Source organism: Phacochoerus africanus, chromosome 7 (assembly GCF_016906955.1).
Source record: "Phacochoerus africanus isolate WHEZ1 chromosome 7, ROS_Pafr_v1, whole genome shotgun sequence".
NCBI classification, from domain to species: Eukaryota; Metazoa; Chordata; class Mammalia; order Artiodactyla; family Suidae; genus Phacochoerus; species Phacochoerus africanus.
The window spans coordinates 17,609,447-17,619,463 of NC_062550.1; the positions used below are offsets into that span (position 1 = coordinate 17,609,447).

The window sequence follows — 10,017 nt, forward strand, 5'->3', positions numbered from 1 at the left end:
TTTTTGTCTTTTTGTCCTTTTAGGGCTGCTCCTGCAGCATATGGAGGTTCCCAGGCTAGGGGTCCAATTGGCACTGTAGCTGCCAGCCTACACCACATCCATAGCAACTCAGGATCCGAGCTGTGTCTGCGACTTACACCACAGCTCAAGGCAATGCCGGATCCTTAGCCCACTGAGCAAGGCCAGGGATAGAACCCTCAACCTCATGGATGCTGGGCGGGTTCGCTAACTGCTGAGCCACGACAGGAACTCCCTATCTAGCTTTTTCTGTATCACCTAATGTATATAAACTTGATCTGTTGCTTTTTAAAAATCATTAAATGTTATGGTCCCAAACTAAACATTAATGTCTAAAAAGGAGGAAAAGACAATTTAGAAAAAGTTCTTTTCCCTAAGACAATTTAAAAAAAAATTACAGGAGTTCCCTTTGTGGCTCAATGGCTTATGAACCCGACTAGTATCCATGAGGACTTGGGTTTGATTCCCTAGCCTCACTCGTGGGTTAAGGATCTGGTGTTGCCTTGAGCTGTGGTGTAGGTCACAGATGCAGCTTGGACCCTGCGTGGTTGTGACTGTGGTGTAGGCCGGCAGCTGCAGCTCTGATTCAATCCCTAGCCTGGGAACTTCCATACGCCACAGGTGTGGCCCTAAAAAGAAAAGAAGAAAAGAAAAAATAAAATTACGGCAAACCAATAACTAATGGGAATGTATTTCAATATGCACCAGGGGTCAGGGCTCAATCAACACTTTCACTGAAGGTAATCATTGTTGCCAGAAGACTCTAGAACACATGATTCAGGAGTTCTCTTGTGATCTGGTGTTGTCACTGAAGTGGCTTGGATTGCTACTTCACATGCTGCAGGTGTGGCCAAAAAGAAAAAAAAATAATAAAACAAATGGTTAAAATGGATATTATTGTATGCCCAGGACTAGAATTTTGCCAGGCATATAGTAGTAGGCACTTAATAAACATTTGTTTTCTTCTTAGGGCTGCACATGTGGCACATGGAAGTTCCCAGGCTAGGGGGTCTAATCGGAGCTGTAGCCACTGGCCTATGCCACAACCATAGCAATGCCAGATCTGAGCCGCGTCTGCGACCTACACCACAGCTAGTGGCAACACTAGATCCTTGACCCACTGAGCGAGGTGAGGGATTGAACCCACGTCCTCATGGATACTAGTTCGATCGTTACTGCTGAGCCACAGTGAAACTCCAATAAACATCTGTCGAATTCATGAATATGTAAGTAAAAATATATATACACGCAAATTATTCTTCCATGCTACTGAAATATTTAACAGACAAGGAATTAAACATTTTAAATTCAGTTCTTGGCAGCGCTATAGCCACTTAATAACTTGTTACCTGACACCCACCTCTTTCACATATTATCACTCATTCTCTCATTCAAAGCTAATTCTCGCACTACCTCATTCACTCAGTGAACACACTGGTAACATTCTATGTGCCAGGCATGGGGCTAGTGCTGGAAATACAGAAAAGAGGGGGACCTAGTTCTCTTTGAGGTGCTCACACCCTGGTCCTTATGATTTTGGAGTATACCATAATTTACAAATCACTTATTTATCCTTATAAATATGTGAGAGTCAGCTAAGGCTCTGAGGAGTTGTGAGATTTACCTAAAGTTACAGAGCTGGGAAGTAACACAGTCAAGATTTCAATCTGCTTTCCTGATTCTCAATCTGAGATCTTTTCCACTTTTTTCCCTTTCTCTCCCCCCATCTTTCTTCTTTATTTTAAACTTAATCATACTGATAATTAGATCACACATAGATGACCTAAACAAAAAGACCGCAATTATGAGATTCAAATAAGAGAAACCCAAGATTCAACTATATTCTGTTTGCAAGAAACACACTTTTATTCCTGCCCCACAGCATACACAATTCCCAGACCAGGGATCAGATCCTACCTGTGACTGTGACCCGCACTGCAGCTGTGGCAATGCTGGATCCTTAATCCATTGGGCTGAGCCAGGGATTGAACCTGTGTCTAGTGCTCCAGAGATGCTGTGGATCCCACTGTGTCACAGTGGGTACTCCACAAGAAACACATTTTAAGTAAAAAGACACACATAGGTTAAAAATAAAAGGGTAGAAAGAGATAAGCCATGCTACTACCAACCAAAAGAAAGCTAGAATGGCTATATTAATTTCAGGTTTTATTTATTTTTGGCTGCATCCCCAGCATGCAGAAGTTCCCGAGCCAGGGGGAAGTCTCGCCACAGCAATGACCCGAGCCACAAGATTAGTTGATAACATTGGATCCTTAATCCACTGAGTCACCAGGGAGCTCCTTAATTTCAGATTTTAGAACAAGAAATATTAGCAAAGATAAAAAGAGAGGGATATTCCATAATGATAAAGGTATTAGTTAATAAAGATGACATAATCCTATACATGTACGAACCAAATAACATAGCCTCAAAATACATGAAGCAAAAAGCTTACATGAAGTTCCCATCGTGGCTCAGTGGTTAACGAATCCAACTAGGAATCATGAGGTGGCGGGTTCGGTCCCTGGTCTCACTCAGTGGGTTAAGGATCCGGCGTTGCCATGAGCTGTGATGTAGGTGGCAGACACGGCTTGGATCCTGGTTGCTGTGGCTGTGGTGTAGGCCGGCGGCTACAGCTCTAATTAGACCCCTAGCCTGGGAATCTCCATTTGCCGAGGGAGCGGCCCTAGAAAAGGCAAAAAGACAAAAAACAAAAAACAAAAAAAAACACAAAAACTTACAGAAGTGAAAGGAGAAATGGATAAATCCACAATTACAGTTAGAGATTTCAACACTTCTCTTGCAGGAACTGGAAAAAGTAGAAAAAAATAAGTAAGGATATGGAGATTTTGAACAACGCTATCAGGCAACTTGACTCAATCAACATTTAAAGAACATCACACTCAAGACAACAGCAGGACACATTATTTCCAAATGCACATGGAATAATAATCTGAGCCATAAAACAAATATCAATAAACTTAAAAAGTTAGAACCATCCAAAATATGTTCTCTGATCACAATGGAGTTAAAATATAAGCTAATAACTGAGTGATAGCTGGGAAAATTTCCAAATATTTGTAAGTTAAAAACACACTTTGGAGAGTTCCCTCATGGTTCAGCAGATGAAGGATCTGGCATTGTCATTGCTGTGGTTCTCGTTACAGTTGTGGTGCAGGTTTAATCCCTGGCCCGGGAACTTCTGCATGCTGTGGGCATGGCCAAACAAAAAAGCCCAACAACACTTGTCTATAATCTATGAATCAAAGAAATGACAAGGGAAAATATGAAATATTTCAAACTGGGTAAAAATGAAAATATGACATATCAATATTTGTGGGATACTACTAAAGCAGTGCTTAGAGGAATAAACTAGAGTAGGAAGAACAGAGAAACTCAAAATAAGCAGAAGGAAATTATACAGATAAGATTAAAACAAACAATCAGAAAATAAACAGAAATGGAGAAAATCAATGCAACCAAAACCTGGTTCTTTGAAAAGATTAATAAACTGATAAAGCTCTAGCCTGATTTTACCAGGAAAAAAAAAAAAGAGAGAGAGAACAAATTAACAACATCAAGAATAAGAAAGGGGACATCACTACAAACTCTATAGTGGGAATAATAAAGAGAATATTATGAGAAAACTTTATGCCAATAAAGTTGGTAAATAAGGTGAAATGGACAAATTCCTTGAAGGATACAATCTATCAAAATTCACTAAAAAAAAAAAGGAAACGTGAAAAGCCTTGTACCTACTAAAGAAATTGAATTTGTAATTAAAAACCTTTCCCTCAAAGAAAACTCCAGCCCCAGATAGCTTTATTGGTAAATTTTGCCAAACATTTAAAGAAAACATAACACAATCCTAAACAAACTCTGAGAAAACGGAACAGTACAGAACGCTTCTCAAATCATTTTATGCAGTTAGCATCACCTTGCTACAAAAAGCAGACAAAAATATTACAAGAAAAACATAGACATAACATGGACATAAAAGAAAATGAAATGGAAGTCACAGACGGGAAAAAAATTATTTGCAAAATATGTGTTTAATAAAGGACTTGTATCCAGAATATTATATAAATTACAAGAAGAAAAACAATCCAATTTTTAAAATGGGTAGAAGATTTGAATAGACACATCACTAAAGATATTCAGGGAGTTCCCATCATGGCTCAGTGGAAATGAATCTGACTAGGGTCCATGAGGATGGGGGTTTGATCCCCGGCCTCCCTTAGTGGGTCGGGGATCCGGTGTTGCTGTGAGCTGTGGTGTAGGTCACAGACGTAGCTCGGATCTGGCGTGGCTGTGGCTGTGGCGTGGGCCAGCGGCTACAGCTCCGATTCGACCCCTACCCTGGGGATGAGTGAGAAGATATTCAAATGGTTAATAAGCACATGAAAAGATTAACATCATTAACTTGCGTTGTTAGGGAAACGCAAGTAAAAACCAAGATGTGATGCCAAGTCTGACGAGGATGTGTCCCATGATAAAAAGTGTGATGGAGGATATAGGGAAAGTGAGACCTGTGTATATTACAGGTGAGAATGTAAAATGGTACGACCACTTAAATGTCCATCAACTGGTGAATGGATAAATTCTAGTATGTCTGTGCAGTGAAATATAATACTTCACATTAAAAAGGAATGAACTAGTGATATATGCAACAATATGGATAATCTCAAGAGCATTATACTAAGTGAAAGAAGCCAAACACAAAATTACCACCAACTGTATGATTCCACTTACACGAAATGCTAGAAAGGCAAAACTATAGTGACAGAAAGCGGATCAGTAGGTGCCAGCAGCCAGACCAGGGGGAACAGCCTGACTGCAAAAGGGAACAAAGAAAGTTTCCAGGGGAAGGAAATGTTTTATGTCACGATTATGGTGGCGTATACCTGATTGGATACATTTATGAAAATTCACTGTACCACACACTTAAAATTGGTGAATTGTATTATATGTAAATGATACGAGAAAGCCTGATTTTTAAAAATGCAGTGTTTTAAAAAGAGGATAAAAAACAGGAAAAAATGCAATGCTTTATAATTTCCAAGACTGGGGAGGGGTTGTGTGCAGACAGTGCCAGGGGCTGGAAGTTAGGAGAATGGAAGGAAATAAATGTGGTGAGTCTCAGGTGGTGAGGCTGCTCTATTTTCATTCCCTTTATTCATCCTTTATTCATGGGGCTGGATCGCACCCTCCTCCAGGCCCCCTCCCATGCAGTTAAGGTCAGGAGCAGTACCTCTACCACAGCTTAAGGGCCCACACTAGGTGACCACTGGCCCAGGAGAGATGTTTGTAAACCTTTTTTTTTTTTTTTTTTTAAGCAGCCAACCCCCTTTTCCAAGCAAAGCCTTCTGTAGAACCTACCTAAAATAGATAAAAGCAATATCTTATTAGAATATATTTATACGTTCAACTTCATGATGTCTGTTATCTAATCATTCAATATCAATCAGCCTGTTTTGGAGTTCCCATTATGGCTCAGCAGTAACGAACCCGACTAGTATCCATGAGGATGCAGGTTTTATTCCCGGCCTTGCTCAGTGGGTTAAGGATCTGGCACTGCTGCAGCTGTGGTGTAGGCCAGCAGCTGCAATTCAGATTTGATCTCTAGCCTGGGAACTTCCTCCCATAGGCTGCATGTTCGGCCCTAAAAAGTAAAAAAAAAAAAAAAAAAGCCTGTTTTTGATGAACCCAGAAATTTGATATATAGGGTATTTGAGTGTGTGTGTGTGTGTGTGCATGTGTATAGTGTATATATATTTAAACCACTGTTTTTAAAATAGTTAAAGTATATTTGAAGTTTCTGGGTAAAAATGGTAGCTTGAACACATGTATCTAATTTTGCTGTGCTAAAAATACAGTAAAAACCGTGGCAAAGGGATTTTTTATGGCATAAATGCACAGAGACAGGGAAACAGGAGAGGAGACAAGAACAAAATACCTTAGGGAGCTGTTAAGCATATGGATGAGTGGTTGCTGACAGACTGGAAAACGATGAATCCTAAGGCAGTAGTGGGGCAACCATGCGGCCAAAGGGCAAACAGAACTGGTTGTGCCAGATCTCTGACCACCCTGAGAAGGAAGGCCTAAAGGTGTGACATCAGGGGTCCCCTGCAGTCAAGCTCTTGTCTGAGAAGTCTCACCCATGTACATGAGCCCACAGAGCACAAATGCTTCCAACTGGTATTTTGGTAACCCATCCTTAAATGTGAGCAGACAACCAAGGATTATAAGAACTTTAAGCAAAGAATCTAACATGGAAGAGACCAAAACCACAGAAAAAAAAAAATTTAGAGAAAACACTGATTATGGAAAAAGAGGAAAACTTACGCAAAATAATCATGAAGAGTGTCAGAGAGAAGCTACTGCAACTTTGAAACAAAATAAGATGTTAAAAAAGGAATATTTGGAGAATGAAAATAAAGCGAGAGTAATACAAATCTTTTGAATGTTGAGAGACTCAATAGAAGAATGGGAAAATAAAATCCAGGAAATTTTCCAGAAGACCAAGCAAAAAAGATGAAAAGTAGGAGAGAAAAGAAGAAACGAGAAAGACTGGTCCAGCAGATCACCTGAATTACGGGAGTTCCGAAAAAGAAACGAGAAAATGGAAGGGAAGAAATCACCAATGGGATGATTCAAGATTATTTTGCAGGAGTGAGGGGCAATAAGAGCCCACCACTACAAATAGCCTCTGTAAGACATGTTACTGCCATTTCAGGACACTGGCAACAAAGGAGAGGTTCAGAAAGAGGGGGAAAGTCACTTACGATGATGATACGGAGTTAAAAGGCTTCAGATGTCTCAAGAGCAATGATGAAAGCTTGAAGGTAATGCCGCAATGCCATCATAATCCCAGAGAAATTCATGACCCAGCCAAACAATGGATCAAGTGTCACAACAGAACACTGGGAATGACAAACATGCAATGTTTGAAAATCATTTACCTCTTCCTTTCTGAGGAAGATGATCCAAAAGGGACTAATTTGAGAAAGAGAAAGATGTGGCAACTAAAAGATCCAACAAAGGAGAGACGAAAGAAAATGCCCAGGGGGATGAGAAAGGAGATGCCAGGTTGCCAGAGATGCAACAAGGGTGAAGGATAAACTCAGATGGGAGCAGGTCAGAAGGCTGCAGCAGAGAGGTCTTTTTTTTTTTTTTGTCTTTTTGCCTTTTCTTGGGCTGCTCCTGCAGCATATGGAGGTTCCCAGGCTAGGGGTCTAATCAGAGCTGTAGCCACCTGCCTACACCACAGCCACAGCAACGCGGGATCCAAGCCGAGTCTGCAACCTACACCATAGCTCACAGCAACGCTGGCTCCTTAACCCACCGAGCAAGGCCAGGGATCGAACCCGAAACCTCACAGTTCCTAGTCGGATTCATTAACCACTGAGCCACGATGGGAACTCCCAGAGAGGTCTTTAAGAAGATGAGATTGATAGAATATCTGCTGAGTCCAGATATTCTGAGAAGAGATTTAGGCAAGTGGGGGAAGATTTTGGGGCTGATTTTGTGATAAATACATGTAAAGCTAAACAAAAGAAAGAAAAAACCCAGATAATTATTAATTCCAGGAAAAATAAAAAGTGCAGGAATGGAAGAGTAATCTAAGTTTTCTACATGGCTCAACTCTAAATAGCACATGTAGTTACAACATTTAAGAACTGAAAGTTGAACTAACAAAAATTATTTCAATTTGGCAGCTAGGAGATGAGAATAAGGTATAAGCAGTGGGGAGAGAGGAAGGGAAAGAGTTGCATCCTCAGATTTGTGGGGGCTGGGGCAACACTACAAATAGTCACATACTGCATATATTAATGTTACAAATTAAGCTAACAGTTAAATAAAATACCAACTAAACGCCTAACTTTACAAATATACTTTCTTAAGGTCCAGGTTCTAAATTAGAATTTTTGGAATCCTCAGAGTATTACAGTAGAAAATAGAAGCCCCTAGCCCATGGCTCTTTCCCAGATCTCCTTCCTTTCAGCCCTTGCCTCTGTCCTGCATTGAGAGAGCCTCACTCAGGCTCCTGTGGACACACCAGCTTGGGCTCACTCCTCTTACTTCGAATAGCTGCCCTTGGCTATCTCTCAGACCTAGATGCCCACACTATCAGCGGGTCTCCCTGAGAGGAGAGAGCCAAGGAAGACGCTGGTCCAGGGCCAGGAAGCAAGCTAGGCAGGGGATTCTAGGGTTCCAAGTATTTAGAACATGGTCTATTAAGGGGGTAAGTGGGCTTTGGATGGGCATATCTCCTTCGACTCCTCACTTTGTTGGGAGGAACACAGCTGGAGAAACACCAGAGATGTGAAGGTAAATGTCAGAAGAAATACTTTAAAGAGCTGAATATGGCTGCTCTCCAGGAGGGAGAGATGATGGAGGCAGGGCTCAGCTGTTTTTCTTAACAAATCTTACATAATTATTCGACTCTTTTCTTTAAAACAGGTGTCAGAGTTTGGGTTGTGGCTCAGGGGAAACAAATCTGACTGGCATCCATGAGGATGCAGGTTCCATCCCTGGCCTTGCTCAGTGGGCTAAGGCTCTGGCATTGCTGTGAGCTGTGGTGTACGTCAAAGACAAAGCTCAGATCCCTCATTGCTGTGGCTGTGGTGTAGGCCAGCAGCTGCAGCTCTGATTCAATATGCTGCAGGTGCGGCCCCCAAAAGACAAAAATAAAATAAAATAGATGTCTATGTGTTCTAAAAAATATCTCATTAAAAAAAAGAAAACCAGGAGTTTCCGTTGTGGCTCAGAGGGTTAAGAACCTGACATAGTATCCATGAGGATGCTGGTTGGATCTCTCTCAGTGGATTAAGGATCCGGTGTCACCGGCAGCTGCAGCTCCGATTCAACCCCTAGCCCAGGAACTTCTATATGCCACAGGTGCAGCCCTAAAAAAGAAAAAGAGAGAAGAGAAAAAAGAAAAACTGTAAAAATAAAATGTGATTGACAAAAGTCTATGGAATTTCTGAATCACTTCTGCAATGCCTAGAGAGCTCAACAATAATGTTTGAAAAATACAGGCCTGAGCCCTCATTTGAGGCCACTTAAGGTATTATGATGAAAACCAGATGAAGTTTCTCACCCCAGCAGCGGAGAATAACTCTCTTCCTTCCCTCCCATTTGTCACCTTTAAGACTTCTGCTTCGTGTTGTTCTCCTATTTCTCCCTGGCTAGACTCTAAGCTCCTTGCAATCAGGGACCTGGCTCAGAGGTTTTTGTGTATTTAGGACCTAACACAGTACCAAGCACAGAGCACAGGCTCAGCTAAGTGTTGAAGAATAGAGGAAAAAGAACCATTACGAAGGTCTTGGAGAGATGGTGTTGGACCTTTCTGCTGCTCTACGCCTGGAGCTCTGTAACTTACCAGCCCTGAGACTTTCAGTTTATAATTCCTTATCTGTACAACATGATATTTATCTCGCATTTTTATTCCTTAAAGTAAATAGGGAGCCTCTCGACTTCACCACTTGGTGGGAGCTAAATCTCCAAAGAAGTAACTTTGGGGTCCTGTGAAAAGCCCATGTACGCCCATGAGGGCAGGGGTTTCGGGGAGTCTGTCTGCTTTTTTTTTTCCCCAACTGCTGTCTGCCCAGTGCTTGGAACAGTTCCTGGCATGTAACAGGTGCTCAATAAATCGCTGTTGAATGAGTGAGTTAATTAAAATGAAAAATAGCTACACATCGAGTAAAAAACGCTTTGTGAAGTGCAACGATACCCCTATATTCGGAATGAATCTTGGGTCCAGCCCCTGGTCCTGGGAGCGGGCTCGCGGGATCCAGTCGGTCGGAGCGCCGCGGACGCGCCAGCCAAGCCACGAAGGCCGGGAAACTGCGGGAGGTGGTCTGGAGGCGGCCGGCGGGAAGGGAGGGCAGGCGGGAGAGTCGCGGGCGCCCGCCGAGGGGCCGGGACCCGTGCTGGGGAGGTGGGCGGCCCCGGGGCGGCAGCCCTCAGGCGGTCCAGGGGAGCCGGGAGCCAGGA

General features: G+C 42.2%; 1 long non-coding RNA gene across 1 annotated transcript; it reads right to left on the reverse strand.

The window, feature by feature from the left end:
- Window positions 1–828: 828 nt before the first annotated feature.
- Window positions 829–10,001, reverse strand: LOC125130783 (uncharacterized). The gene is made up of 3 exons (XR_007135799.1): window positions 9,755–10,001; window positions 2,760–2,827; window positions 829–856 (listed from the first exon to the last, which is right to left on the reverse strand). It is a non-coding gene; the product is annotated as an uncharacterized LOC125130783 (long non-coding RNA).
- Between the last annotated feature and the right edge of the window lie 16 nt (window positions 10,002–10,017).